A 14,892-nucleotide genomic window follows, 5' to 3' on the forward strand; every position below is an offset into this window, starting at 1 on the left:
CAAAGCGTTATTGAGAACAGGCTTAATTCTCAGAGGGGCTGGTTAGCCTTGCTGAGTTCTAGCTTTAGCCTGCAAAAATATAGTCATTGCTCATCATGGTTATCAGAAAAGAACAAGATGGGTCAATATATATCATCGTGACTGGAGGAGGGGAAAATCCTACAACAGATTTAGAGTAAAGGACTGTGTGGAGCGAATTCTCTGGTGGTTAGGATTCTGTCCTGTCATTGCTGAGAGAGCGGTTTCAATCCCTGCTGGGGGACTAAGATCCTACAAGCTGAGTGAAGCCACTCCCACCAAAAAAAAAGATGGTGACTGGGTTACAGGGATCTTTTATAATGAAGGACAGGTTACTGAATTTGAGAAGTCTACAGTGGTCCGTCTAGTCAATTCTATGGTTTTTCCAGTGGTCACGTATGGATGTGAGAATTGGACTGTGAAGAAAGCTGAGCGCCGAAGAATGGATGCTTTTGAACTGTGGTGTTGGAGAAGACTCTTGAGAGTCCCTTGGACTGCAAGGAGATCCAACCAGTCCATCCTAAAGGAGATCAGGCCTGGGTGTTCATTGGAAGGACTGATGCTGAAGCTGAAACTCCAATACTTTGGCCACCTCAGGCAAAGAGTTGACTCATTGGAAAAGACCCTGATGCTGGGAGGGATCGGGGGCAGGAGGAGAAGGGGACGACAAAGAATGAGATGGCTGGATGGCATCACCGACTCGATGGATGTGAGTTTGAGTGAACTCCAGGAGTTGGTGATCGACAGGGAGGCCTGGCGTGCTGCGATTCATGGGGTCACAAAGAGTCGGATAAGACTGAGCAACTGAACTGAACTGAACTGACAATGCAAGTAAAATGTGTTCTTAAAACTCAAGACTATCTCAGGGCAGTTTCAGTTCTAACAATAGGAGCTGACCAGGTCCTCTATACCAGGAGAGACTTTTTAGTTTTCAGGAAAAACGGTAACATTTAAACCTTAAAGAAATCAGGATGCACTGAATAAATGCTATAAAATATTGTAGTTTAACAACTGAAATCATAAATGGCTTTATCTAAACAAATCCCTCAGTGTGAAGATCACACAACCAAAGTGATTTGTGAGAAATGCATAACTGCATGAAATTAAAGCTTCATGAATACATGTCATCTGCCATGAGTTACTAGTCTCCCAAGCATCTTTGGGGGCACTGTAACAGGCATTTTGTCATTTTATTTTCTTCTTATCAACATAGTTGGATACTTTCATGAACTAATCATTCATGAAAATAGTCTGTCTTCTCCTAATGAAAATAATTGAGTGTATTAACTATATCAAAATTTCTACCACATATTTTTTAAAACTCAAAAATAATTTGTTAAAATTGAATGCACCTAATTTCAGGGTTGAAAGATGTGTATCTTTACTTTAAAATGGTGGGGAAAAAAATAAAAAATAAAATGGTGGGAAAATCTACCAGAAAGAGCAACCTACCAAATAATTCACACTATAGAAGCACATGCAGAGTCCTATTTTTTCATACCTAAAGCAGTCAAGAAGGCAAATAAAAAATTGCAAGTTGGATGTAATCTTAAGTTTTCTTTCAGTAAACTTTATTTTTTTTCTTTCTTTTTTTTATAGTTTTTTTTTTAGTTTTTTAGTTTTTAAATTTTAATATCTTTAATTCTTACATGCGTTCCCAAACATGAACCCCCCTCCCACCTCCCTCCCCATAACATCTCTCTGGGTCATCCCCATGCACCAGCCCCAAGCATGCTGCATCCTGCGTCAGACATAGACTGGCGATTCAATTCTTACATGATAGTATACATGTTAGAATGTCATTCTCCCCAAATCATCCCACCCTCTCCCTCTCCCTCTGAGTCCAAAGGTCCGTTATACACATCTGTGTCTCTTTCCCTGTCTTGCATACAGGGTCGTCATTGCCATCTTCCTAAATTCCATATATATGTGTTAGTATACTGTATTGGTGTTTTTCTTTCTGGCTTACTTCACTCTGTATAATCGGCTCCAGTTTCATCCATCTCATCAGAACTGATTCAAATGAATTCTTTTTTACAGCTGAGTAATACTCCATTGTGTATATGTACCACAGCTTTCTTATCCATTCATCTGCTGATGGACATCTAGGTTGTTTCCATGTCCTGGCTATTATAAACAGTGCTGTGATGAACATTGGGGTACATGTGTCTCTTTCAATTCTGGTTTCCTCGGTGTGTATGCCCAGCAGCGGGATTGCTGGGTCATAAGGTAGTTCTATTTGCAATTTTTTAAGGAATCTCCACACTGTTCTCCATAGTGGCTGTACTAGTTTGCATTCCCACCAACAGTGTAGGAGGGTTCCCTTTTCTCCACACCCTCTCCAGCATTTATTGCTTGCAGATTTTTGGATCGCAGCCATTCTGACTGGTGTGACGTGGTACCTCATTGTGGTTTTGATTTGCATTTCTCTAATAATGAGTGATGTTGAGCATCTTTTCATGTGTTTGTTAGGCATCTGTATGTCTTCTTTGGAGAAATGTCTATTTAGTTCTTTGGCCCATTTTTTGATTGGGTCGTTTATTTTTCTGGAATTGAGCTGCATAAGTTGCTTGTATATTTTTGAGATTAGTTGTTTGTCAGTTGCTTCATTTGCTATTATTTTCTCCCATTCAGAAGGCTGTCTTTTCACCTTGCTTATAGTTTCCTTTGTTGTGCAGAAGCTTTTAATTTTAATTAGATCCCATTTGTTTATTTTTGCTTTTATTTCCAGAATTCTGGGAGGTGGATCATAGAGGATCGTGCTGTGATTTATGTCGGAGAGTGTTTTGCCTATGTTCTCCTCTAGGAGTTTTATAGTTTCTGATCTTACATTTAGATCTCTAATCCATTTTGAGTTTATTTTTGTGTGCGGTGTTAGGAAGTGATCTAGTTTCATTCTTTTACAAGTGGTTGACCAGTTTTCCCAGCACCACTTGTTAAAGAGATTGTCTTTACTCCATTGTATATTCTTGCCTTCAGTAAACTTTAAAAATATTCTGTGAATCCTATTCATAATATTATTTTTTTATGTTCAAAACTATAAGAAATATGGAACACTTCTCCGAATTTGTGTGTCATCCTTGCGCAGGGGCCATGCTAATCTCTGTATCATTCGAGTTTTAGTATATGTGCTATTGAAGCTTCTAGCACTGTAACATTACTTTGATTGTGCAAAACCATCTTGGTTATAATGGGGCATCTGAAAGCACAATGAGTACAAATAGCTGCTTTATCTCCTAAAAGATAAGCCTTTTAAATTTTCAGATATGACACATTGAGCCTTGTCACCTGGTGTAAGTTGGCACTTGTGCGTATAGGAGATTCTGCCACTGTGACAAGTGCATGGTAGCAGCACACAACCTCCTGAGATTGGCAAGGTCAGCTGAGGATTTGACTTACTTGCCATCAACTGCTGTAATCGCAAAATAGATGGATATTGTTAATTCTTGTGTGATATTGACTCTGTGCACCTAAAATAGGCCTTAAAGACTTAGTATGGTTCGATGCTCTATTTACATTTTAAATGATTTTTGTTATTTATGTTTATGTGCATAAACACATCATCATCCAGAAAGTTCTGTTGCCCTGAGCACATCAGTGCATTTGTGTAGCGCTGTCAACTCCTACATGCTCTTTCACTTGTGTCTGACTCTGCGACTCCATGGACTGTAGCCCACCAGGCTCCTCTGCCCATGGGATTCTCCAGTCAAGAATACTGGAATGGGTTTCCATGCCCTCCTCCAGGGGATCTTTCCGACCCAGGGATCAAATCCGGGTCTCCTGCCTCTCCCGTGTTACAAGCAAATTCTTTACCACTAAGCCACTGGAGAAGCCCCCACACACTCTGATTAATAATGGGGAGCCCCCAAAGTGCTCAGATTCCTTAGTCACCTTATATTCTTAAAGGTCCTGCCAAGATTGGAATCCAAGGTCATTGTTTAAAGCAAAAATCCCATTTCAGCTTGTTGGTGGTAAGGACCCAGAAGGGAAATGGGCAGAGTCTTGAGCTTATCTTCAGAGAAAGCTCCAAGCCCCAACAAGCATGTGTGGAAGTGCTCCTAAGCCATCAGACCTCTGAGGTGGGGCACAAAAGGCCTTGGAAACGCATGCATGAAATTTCAATGATTCCTCAAGAAAATTAAAAAGAGTTGCCATATGATCCAGCAGTCCCACTCCTGGGCATGTATCTGGACAAAAATATAATTCTAAAAGACACATGCTAGTTCATAGCAACACCACTTACAATAGCCAAGACATGGGTTTCCTCTGGGGGAGTTGCTAAGCACAGCTGGCCTCCTCGGGGGCTTGGGGATGTACTAGGTCAGTATTTTGCACCTGAAAACAGACAACGTTCATTTTTTCTAATACAAATAAGAAACAAAGATTAATAAAAAGAAAGTACACACGGTTGGGAAAACTGGACAGATACATGTAAATGAATGAAATTAGAATACCCCCTAACACCATACACAAAAATAAACTCAAAATGGATTAAAGACCTAAATTTAAGGCTGGATACTATAAAACTCTTATTAGAGGAAAACATCGGCAGAACACACTTTGCCATAAATAGCGGGAAGATTGTTTTTGATCCATCTTCTAGAGTAACGAAAATAAAAACAAAAAATAAACACATGGGATGTAATTAAAATTAAAAGCTTTTGCACAGCAAAGGAAACCATAAATAAAACGAAAAGACAACTCTCAGAATGGGAGAAAATATTTGCAAATGAAGTAATGAACAAGGGCTTAATCTCCAAAATATACCAATAGTTCATGCAGCTCAATATCAAAAATAAGAAAAACAACTCAATCAAAAAATGGGTGGGAGATCTACATGGACATTTCTCCAAAGAAGACAGACAGATGGCCAAGAGGCACATGAAAAGATGCTCAATATCACTAATTATTACAAAAATGCAAATCAGAGCTACAATGAGGTATCAGTGCTGCTGCTGCTGCTGCTAAGTCACTTCAGTAGTGTCCAACTCTGTGGGACCCCATAGACGGCAGCCCACCAGGCTCTTCCGTCCCTGGGATTCTCCAGGCAGGAACACTGGAGTGGGTTGCCACTTCCTTTTCCAATGTGTAAAAGTGAAGTCGCTCAGTCGTGTCCAACTCATAGCAACCCCGCGGGCTGCAGCCTACCAGGCTCCTCCATCCATGGGATTCTCCAGGCAAGAGTACTGGAGTGGGGTGCCATTGCCTTCCCCAGAGCTATCAATGGTCGTCATTAAAAAAATGTACAAACAATAAATGCTGGAGAGAATGTGGAGAAAAGGGGACCCTCCTACACTGTTACTAGGAATATAAACTGGTACAGACAGCCACTATGGCAAACAGTGTGGAGGTTCCTTAAAAAACTCAAAAACAGAGCTAGCATGTGATCCAGCAATCCTGGGCATATATCCAGAGAAAACCATACTTTGAAAAGATACATGAACCTCTATGCTCATAGCACTATTTACAGTAGCTGAGATACTAAATAAGTAGCTGAAACAACCTAAATAGCATAGGAAAGGATAAGGAAGATGTGCTACACATATACAAAGGAGTATTAGTCATAAAAAGAATGCAATAATGCCATTTGCAGCAACATGGATGGACCTGGAGATTGTCAGACTAAGTGAAGTTAATCAGACAGGGAAAGTCAAATGTATGATATTGCTTTTATGTGGAAGATTTTTTTTAAGGTGCAAATTAACTTATCTACAAAAGAGAAACTGAGTTACAGATGGAGAAAACAAACTTATGGTTACCGGGTGGTTAAGGGATGTGGGGGAGGATAAATTGGGACTTTGGAATGGACATACACACACCACAGTATATGAAATAGATAACCAACAAGGACCCACTGTGTACCACAGGGAACTCTACTCAATTGTCTGTAACGACCTATATGGGAAAAGAATCTGAAAAAAGAGTAGATATATGTGTATGTATAATCGATCCACTTTGCTGTACAACTGGAACTAACACAACATTGTAAATTGACTATACTCCAATAAAAATTAAAGGAAAAAAAAAAGAAGAAAGCACACACATTTCTGTAATATGAATTTTATCCAATCTGGGAGGCTTCATAAGGAAATGAAGACTCAAAGAAACGGTTACCCCTGAGTGTTTCTATACTAGGTCTGATGAAGGGTGGAAAGTCATGGGAAGTTTCAACTGGGGGTAACCCAGCAAGGACAGTTCCTTCAGATTCCCTCCAGCATGACTCTATCTGCAGAGAAAGGAATGCTCCTCTCCTCGGGTATGGAGGTGAGGGGCACCTCTAACCTGAGGGTCTTATGACTTGCCTCGGGGGAAGGGCAGAGACCTTATCCCTTACCCCCTCTTTACCCCCTGGTAGCCACAAGTATATTTTCTACAGTGTGACTCTATTGCTGTTTTGTAGATAAGTTTATTTGTACCCCCCTTTTTAGACTCCACATATAAGTGATGACATATGGTGTTTGTCTTTCTCTGACTTACTTCCCTCAGTATAACAATCTCCAGATCTATCCATGTTGTGGCAGATGGCATTATTTCATTCTTTTTTATAGCTGAATAATATTCCATTCTGTATATGTACATCTGCTTTATCCGTTCCTCTGTTGATGGACATTTAGGTTGTTTCCATGTCCTGGCTATTGTAAATAGTGCTGCAGTGAACACAGGGGAGCATGTATCTTTCTGAATTATAATTTTCTTCAGATATATGCCCAGGAGTGGGATTGCTGGATCATATGGTAGCTCTATCTTTAGTGTTTTAAGGAACCTCCATACCGTTCTCCATAGTGGCTGTACCAGTTTATGTTCCCACTGACAGTGTAGTAGGGTTCGCTTTTCTCCATACCCTTTCTTATTGCTTGTAGACTTTCTGATGATGGCCATTCTGACTGGCATGAGGTGACACCACACTGTAGTTTGGATTTGCATTTCTCTCATAATTAGTGATACTGACCATCTTTTCCTGTGTTTTTTAGCCATCTGAGTGTCTTCTTTGAAGCAGTGTCTACTTAGATCTTCCACCCACTTTTTGATTGGGGTGTTTGTATTCTTGATACTGAGCTACATGAGCTGTTTACATATTTTGGAGATTCATCCCTTGTCAATTCTTGCCCTATCCATCGGGATGTCTCACTGAGCTTAGGACATCCAAAACCAAACTCTTAGTCAGCTCTCCAAAACTCATTCCCTGCTTCTCATCCATTCCCCCTGTTCCAGGAGTGTCCAGACGGATTAGTGTCGAAAATCTGGGCATCATTCCTGACCAGTTGCTCTTCCTCCCCCCTTATGCACAGTCAGGCACTAAGTCCCGCTCCGACCATGTGTCAAGTCCGTCTCCTTTTCTCCCTCCTGCCTGCCACCATCCAGCCTTATAACCATCCTCTCTCACTGGAACCACCCCCCCCCCCCCACCAAGAGCTTCCACTAGCTTCTTCTTTTGTCCCCTCTAGTCCATGTCTTAGAGTTTTCTCCTTGAGAATACATTAGATCAGGTCAGCCCTCTCCTTAAAACCTTCCAGCAACTCTCCATTGGATTAAGAATAAGTGAGAGAAATAGAAGAAGCAGTGAAGAGTTCCAAGCTTTGTATACTCATGGCATGGGAAATTTGAAGATGCATCAACACACACTGGGATATGCTTGATAGCTTGAGCATTTTGGATTGGGTTCTCAGATGCCTACACGTCCAGGAAAGTGAGATGTTTTGGGGGCATCCCTGGGCCTGCTGGACTTGGACTCTGTATCTCAAAAATGGATGGGAGCCCAGAATTTAACTAGTTGGGTACTATGGACTTGTCGTACTGGAAGCTATGATAAAAACAGAAGAAAGCAAAAACAAATCTCTTCTGGCTGGACCTTGTTGTCCATATTTAGAAAACACTTCATTTCTTTCGTTCAGCAATATTTACATGTAAAAACGTCAGCAAAAAAGTTTTAACTTCTCAATTTGTCTTGGATCCTATCATAAAGTTTCCTGGAACCTGACTATAAACAAGCATACTAAAAATTCTGGCAAAGTGTATTTGTGCAGAAAATAAGGAATCCCATGAAGAAATACTATACGACTTACAGAGTCTCTGGAATGTTTTAAAAAAAAACACTAACTTCAGCTGTAGAGACGGCGACTTGTGATTAATCTGGTCAATGTAGACAGCAAGCTGTGTAATGCGTGAAAGGAGCTCTGGGCAATTCAGCAGGTAGCTCAGACAGCCACAGCTCAGGGCCTCCTCCCCACAGAGACTTCACCTACAGTGCCACTTCCCTGCCTCAGGACTGGGTGCCTTGAACCTTCTATATGTCCAGTGTTGTTTAGGAAGAGAGATCAAAGGCAGAGCACACAAGCACACATGCGCAAGCAGCTGTCTAGCCTGGCCAGACCTCCCAGGGTGGCAGAGAATGTTGGTGGGATCCTTTCAGTCCAAGACCAAGAATTCTCTTTCTAGCTTTCTCTTTCTCTTTCAGGAACTCCTTTTTTATTGATCACCCCAGGTTTACCGGGTTCCATGGAGTTGGGTTAATCCAGCCAAATGCATATGTCTCATGATACTTGTATGTCTTCTAAATTCAAGACTATGCCTTAACCATGCATTCTTGATCTCCCAGCATGCACTGCTCCATTTTTGTACATTAAAAAAATGCTTTGCTGAATATGAAACTAAATGCAAATCATACTGGCATCTTTCTAAGTTTTGTTGTTGTTTCAGTGGATTCACACATGAGGAAAATATCATGTGTACTATACTTTAGGAAAAGAAACGGTCTTGGACTATTACCCTCTTTATCAAGGTAGGCTAACTTCATGTGTCAAACCATCCCAAAATCACAGTGGCTGAACACAGTAGAAGTTCATTTCTTTGCCTGCCTTCAAGTCCAACACACATTTAAGAGAGTCTGCTACGTGCTCTCACATGGGACCAGGTTCCATCCATCTTGAGGTGCCATCTTTGGCCAGGGCCCCAGTGTCCTCTATATTGGGCTGATGGAAATGAAATTGAGGATCCCACAGGAGGCTCTGTGCACAGGCTTGGAGACAGCCTACCCCCATTCTGTTGGCCAAAACCAGTCATGTGGCCCCACCTAACCAGCAGGCTGGCTGGAAAGTATAGTGTAGCTTTGTGCCCAGAAGACACAGAAATGTATTTACTGAGCATTTAGCCTTCTCTTCTGTGATCGTTAAATTGTAACATATGATATATAGATATTTGGACATTTTTAACTTCTAAAATTATAGTTTCATATGGTTTCACCTAATAGTTTGTATTTCTTTTCCAGAGTACTCATAACTAGATATTAAAAGAGTGGTCAAATTACTGGTGGGAAAGTTAGTGATTGGCCCTGGAATTAGGGCAAAAGGCAGGTAGGAGATGATGCTGGGAAAGCAATCTGAATTACTTACTAACTTTTACTTGCAGTGTCATTCAAGAACTCTGAAGTTAAAGAAACAAAAAGTTAAAGCTTTTTTTTTTAGTAGATTTTAGAAAGATTTTATAAGATAGTGTGTCCCACTGTTCTCATCAATATTGTGCTTGCCTGTGGTAGATTCTCTCTTCCCCTCAATAATATTGTTTCAGCTTAATCAGAAACATTTTAAATACTTTTATTTTTACCCATAATTTTAAATAGCTGCCATATGTGAATTATAAAACTAGCAAGCATAGAATGCTGGATTCTATAGAACTGGATTCTTGGTGTAATAAATAAATTTCCTCCAGAATCTACAAATCAGCAAGTAATTATTAGCCATTCTATCCACTAGTGATTTCCCTCTTTTAAACTGTTTTCCCACTTTCCTGACCAGATGTAGAATTTGATGATTAAACCAGTAAAATCCCATTTGTGGCTATCCCTTTGAAGCTGTTTCTCAAAACATGGACTGCACACTCATTAATTACAAGGCACGTTGCTTATTTATGGACTCACATGGTTTTCTGATGGCTTTTTCTACAGAGTTCTTTCAAGGTGCTTGCTCTCCTGTAGGAAATATGCACGGAACGTGTCTCTGCATCCACAGAGCAGCTGGAGACCAGAGCGATGTTTTATGATTTGTGTAGTTGCCTGAACATCCAGAATCCATTGTATATTTCTCAGTCATGAGTTGAATCTTAGTTGTTCTTTCCATATTTTAAACAAGTGAGGAGAAGGCTAGATATAATGTCGAATTTGTGATGTCTTCCAACAGAGCTGTAATGCTAAAATGCATTTGTGACCAGGGAAGGCATCCCTGATAGTGGATAAGAAATCTGACTTCATTAACAAGCTTTTGATGGCTTAAGTCTTCATCAACATTTTGGAGAACTTTACAAGTGATACTTTGTACAGTGTCAAAAGTGATGTCTTGGAAGAAATTAATACTTCTCAGATTTCTGAGTTTCACCTTTTCACCTAAAGGCAAACATGTGAAAGCAATACAACTCGAGAAAGCAGATTTCTCTGTAGAGTTCTGTTAATGTACAAACAGTATATGAATTTCACCGTCTGGTAACTTTCTTCTCTTACTTAACCCCAGGCAGTATTCAATCAAAACTAATTGACTTTGACAAATACATATGAAATGGGTTTGACCACCTGTACCAGGAACCCTGGGCTTTTTCACCAAAGTTTCTAAGTAAGCTTTTAAAAAAAATCACATTTCAACATTTCAATTTGGTTCTTTGTAATTTCACACCTCACAGTTTCAGTAATCTTTTTTTTGGTATAATTGTCATAAAACATTATGTTCATTTCAGATGTACAACACAGTGATTCAATACTTGTATACACTGCAAAATGATCACAACAGTAAGTCTAGCCACCATCTCTAAACTATACATAGCTACAGCACTTTTTTCCTTGTGATGGCAACTTTTAAGATTTACTCTCTTAGCAACTTTAAAATATGCATTACAGTGTTATTAATGATGGGGCTTTCCTGGTGGCTCAGTAGTAAAGATCTGCCTGCCGCCGCAGGAGACTCGATTTCAATCCCTGGGTGGGGAAGATCTCCTGGAGGAGGGCATGGCAACCTACTCCAGTATTCTTGCCTGGGAATCCCATGGACAGAGGAGCCTGGCAGTCTACAGTCTGTGGGGTCACAAAGGGTCAGACACGACTTAGCAATTGAGTATGAGCAAGCACAATTAACTATAGTGGCCATGCTATATATTACATCCCCAGGACTCATTTGTTGTATAACTGGAAGTTTGTACCTTTTGATCCCCCTTACCTGTTTTGTGGCCCCTGCCAGCAATCGCAGATCTCTTCTCTGTATCTTTGAGCTTGGGGTGGTTTTTTGGTCTGTGTTTTAGATTCCACATGTAAGTATATATAAGTGAGGTCATACAGAATCTGTCTTTCACGTAGCATAATGCCCTCAAGGTCCATCCATGTTGTTGAAAATGGCAAGATTTCATTCTTTATCATGGCTGAATAATATTCCATTGTATATACATACCACTTTTTTTTCCCATCCATTCACTCACTGATACACACTTAGGTTGTTTCCATATATTGGCTATTGTAAATAATGCTGCAGTGAACATAGGGGAGCATATAGATTTTCTTTGGATAAATACCCAGAAATGTAACTGCTAGATTGTACGGTTGTTTTGTTTTGTTTTAAAATTTTGAGGACCCTCCATGCTGTTTTTCAGAGTGACTGTACCAATATTTATTCCCAGCAACAGTGGAGGATGGTTCCTTTTCTTCATATCCTCAGACACTAGTTATTTGTTGTCTTTTGATGATAGCCATTTTGGCAGGTGTAAGGTGATTCCTCATTGTGGTTTTGATTTGCATTTTCCTGGTGACTAGTTGATGTTGAGCATCTTTTTGTATGTGTGTTGCCCATCTGAATGTCGTCCTGTGAAAAAATGTCACCACATTTTCTACCCATTTCAAATCAGAGTGGTTTTTTTTTGTTTTTTGAAATGAGCTGTTTGAGTTCCTTTTATATTATAAATATTTATCTTATATTTTATATTTGGGTATTAGCCCCTTATCAGATACATGATTTGCAAATATTTTCTTCCATTTGGTAGGTTGCCTTTTCATTCTGTTGGTTTCCTTTGCTGTGCAGAGCTTCTTAGTTTGATGTAGTTCCTACTTGTTTGCTTTTGCTTTTCTTGCCTTTGCTTTTGGTCTAATGTTTCAATAATCTCGTTGGCGCCTGTTGAGTTCACCTCACTTCTATGGAAGCTGCTTTGTGTCTTGCAAAATCCTTGCTATTTCCAACTGCTTGAAACCTCTGTTTAACTCTCTGGTGCCTTTAGGATGGGCCAAATGTTTCATGTGGACACAGGCCCTTCCTTTCTGGACCTCATTTATCTCCTGCTCCTCCTCCCTCCCACTGTTCTCTCTGCTTCCCTTCTCACTCCCCTGATCCACACACTTTCTCTGCTCCAACTTACAGGCCACTGATTCCTCATGTTCTTGATGGCTCCTTTTGAGGATGAAGCTGGGTTTTATGGCATCAGGGAATAGGTAAGGCCCTTCCTATTGGAGCTGGGGCACTTATTGCTTGCAAATCTGAGGTCAAGAAAAGGAAAAGTGGGAAAAGGGCAAATGTAGGAGAGAGGGATATTTTAGGAGTTTGGGATTGACTTGTGCACACTGCTATATTTAAAATAGATAATAAGCAAGGACCTACTCTATAGCACAGGGAATTCTACTCAATGGTCTGTAATAACCTAAATGGGGAAAGAATTTTAAAAGAATCGATATATGTATATGTATAACTGAATCACTTTGCTGTACACCTGAAACTATACAACATCGTAAATCAGCTATACTCCAATACTAAATAAAAATATTTTAAAAAATAAATTTACAGGTCAGTTCCGTGATTTGTTGATAGATTGAAATCTCACTAAATGAATTACACATTCCTTATAAAAATATGGAATTAAATTCCCATAGGCAAAATATGCCCCTCTATAGGTTTCTTCTTTGTCATATGTTCTTTTTAAATCCACCTGAAATGTGACATCTGCTTCTTTTCCGGGCAAAGACAGTTTCTCCCTCCACTCTGCTCCCCAGACTCAGCTCCATGTTGTTAAAGGAAGAGAAAACAGATGTGGGCACTTTATCAGAGTTCAGTACAAATATAGTAAAAAAAAAAAAAAACTGACTCTTTGAGGATCTAGATGGAAGATATTTTTCTCAGGGTGAGGTAAAATTACATTATCTTATTCATCGGGGCATGGGGACAGCTGCTTTTACCAATTAGTTTTGATCTTTGTGTTTCACCTTTGTCCAATGAAGATACACAAAGAGCTAATAAACACATAAAAAATGCTCGACATCATTAGCCATCTGGGAAATACATATCCCAGCACAGTACTACTTCTCAACCACTGGAATAGCTGTAATGAAAAAATGGACAATAACAAGTGCTGGTGGGAACATGGACAAGTTGGAGTCCTCACACACTGTTGGTGGAGGTGTGAAACGATACAGCTCTCTTGGAAAACAGTGTTTTGTTGTTGTTCAGTCACTCAGTCGTATCCGACTCTTTGTTACTGCATGGACTGCAGCCAGGCTTCCATTCATTCCCTGAAATGCAAAAAGGTTAAATGATTGACTGAGGATGACTTACAAACATCTAAGAAGAGAAGCAAAAGGCAAAGGAGAAAAGGAAGGAAAACAGTGCGTCAGTTCTTCAAAAAGTTAAACATAGAGTGCCTATGATCCAGCAGTTCCACTCCTAGGTATATACCCAAGAAAAACGAAAACATATGTTCACACAAAAGCTAATACACAGTGTTCATAGCAGCATTATTCTTAATAGCCAAAAGGGAGAGACATCCCAAATGCCCATCAACTGACAAACAGATAAATGTGGTCTATTCATACAATAGAATATTATTCACCAGTAAAAACGAACTACTCTTATGTGCCACAAGATGAACGAACCTTAAAAACATGCTAAATGAAAAAAGTCAGACACAAAGCGACCATAGAGGTATGACTACACTTATGGGAAATGTCCGGAATGGGCAAATCTAGAGACAGAATGTAAATTTGTGGGTGCCAGGGAATGGAGGGAGGGGAGAATTGGGACCAAGTGCTGTTAGGTGTGTCCTGGGATCGGTGCTGACAGCTGCAGCAAGCGCATGGTCAAATGTGCATTCCTTGTCTGTTAAAGTGCCCAGGTGTTTAACATGCATGCATCTTATCATGTATTTCCTATGCAAGAGGAAACCACCCCAGCCATCCACCAAATACACAGCAGAAGCCTTTTCTTCCAGAACCTGGCGGTAACCCTGCCCAATCGTGGAATGTGTGGCAAGCTACCACCTTGGCACTTGGGGTCGGGGCCCACTCTTTCCGGCCTTTAGGTCAAGGTCAGCAAACTGCAGCCCTCAGGCCAAGGCTAGGTGGCCCTCTGTTTCTATGTGGCTCTTGAGCTAAGAATGGCTTTTACTTTAAAAACAGTTAAAACTAAACCAAAAAAAGCATGTTATTGCATGACATGTGGAAAGCTTATGAAATTCTAATGTTTCAGTGTCCATAAATATTTACTGAATACGGCCATGCCCATCTATCTACTGTTGCTTGCAGCTGCTTTTGCACTTGGACAAAGACCCCGTGGCCCACAGAGCCTAAACTACTTACCATCTGCCCCTTTATGGAAAACATCTGCCAACCTCTGCTCTACAGATGAAGAGTTGAGTGAATTGTGTTTCCAGGAGTGAGGAGGGCGCCCTAGGCTGGAACCGCTGACAGGGCTCTGCTGGGTTTGTGACTGCCCCTTCGGGCTGGAGTTGCCTCATCTGTAACAGGAGATGGCTTGCATGAAGGCGCTCTATAGCGTCTTTCCAGCTTTGACCGTCTCTAGTGTATCAAGATTCCAGTGTGTTCGGTGGCCGCCAGGTGGCTAGTGGGGCAGAGGGGCAGCGCTCTTG

General features: G+C 40.5%; 1 non-coding gene across 1 annotated transcript; it reads right to left on the minus strand.

The window, feature by feature from the left end:
* Positions 1-3,060: 3,060 nt before the first annotated feature.
* On the minus strand, positions 3,061-3,168 carry LOC138931319 (U6 spliceosomal RNA). Its single transcript, XR_011446561.1, has one exon. It is a non-coding gene; the product is annotated as a U6 spliceosomal RNA (small nuclear RNA).
* Positions 3,169-14,892: the final 11,724 nt, after the last annotated feature.

Source organism: Ovis canadensis, chromosome X (genome assembly GCF_042477335.2).
Source record: "Ovis canadensis isolate MfBH-ARS-UI-01 breed Bighorn chromosome X, ARS-UI_OviCan_v2, whole genome shotgun sequence".
In the NCBI taxonomy this organism is placed as follows: Eukaryota; Metazoa; Chordata; class Mammalia; order Artiodactyla; family Bovidae; genus Ovis; species Ovis canadensis.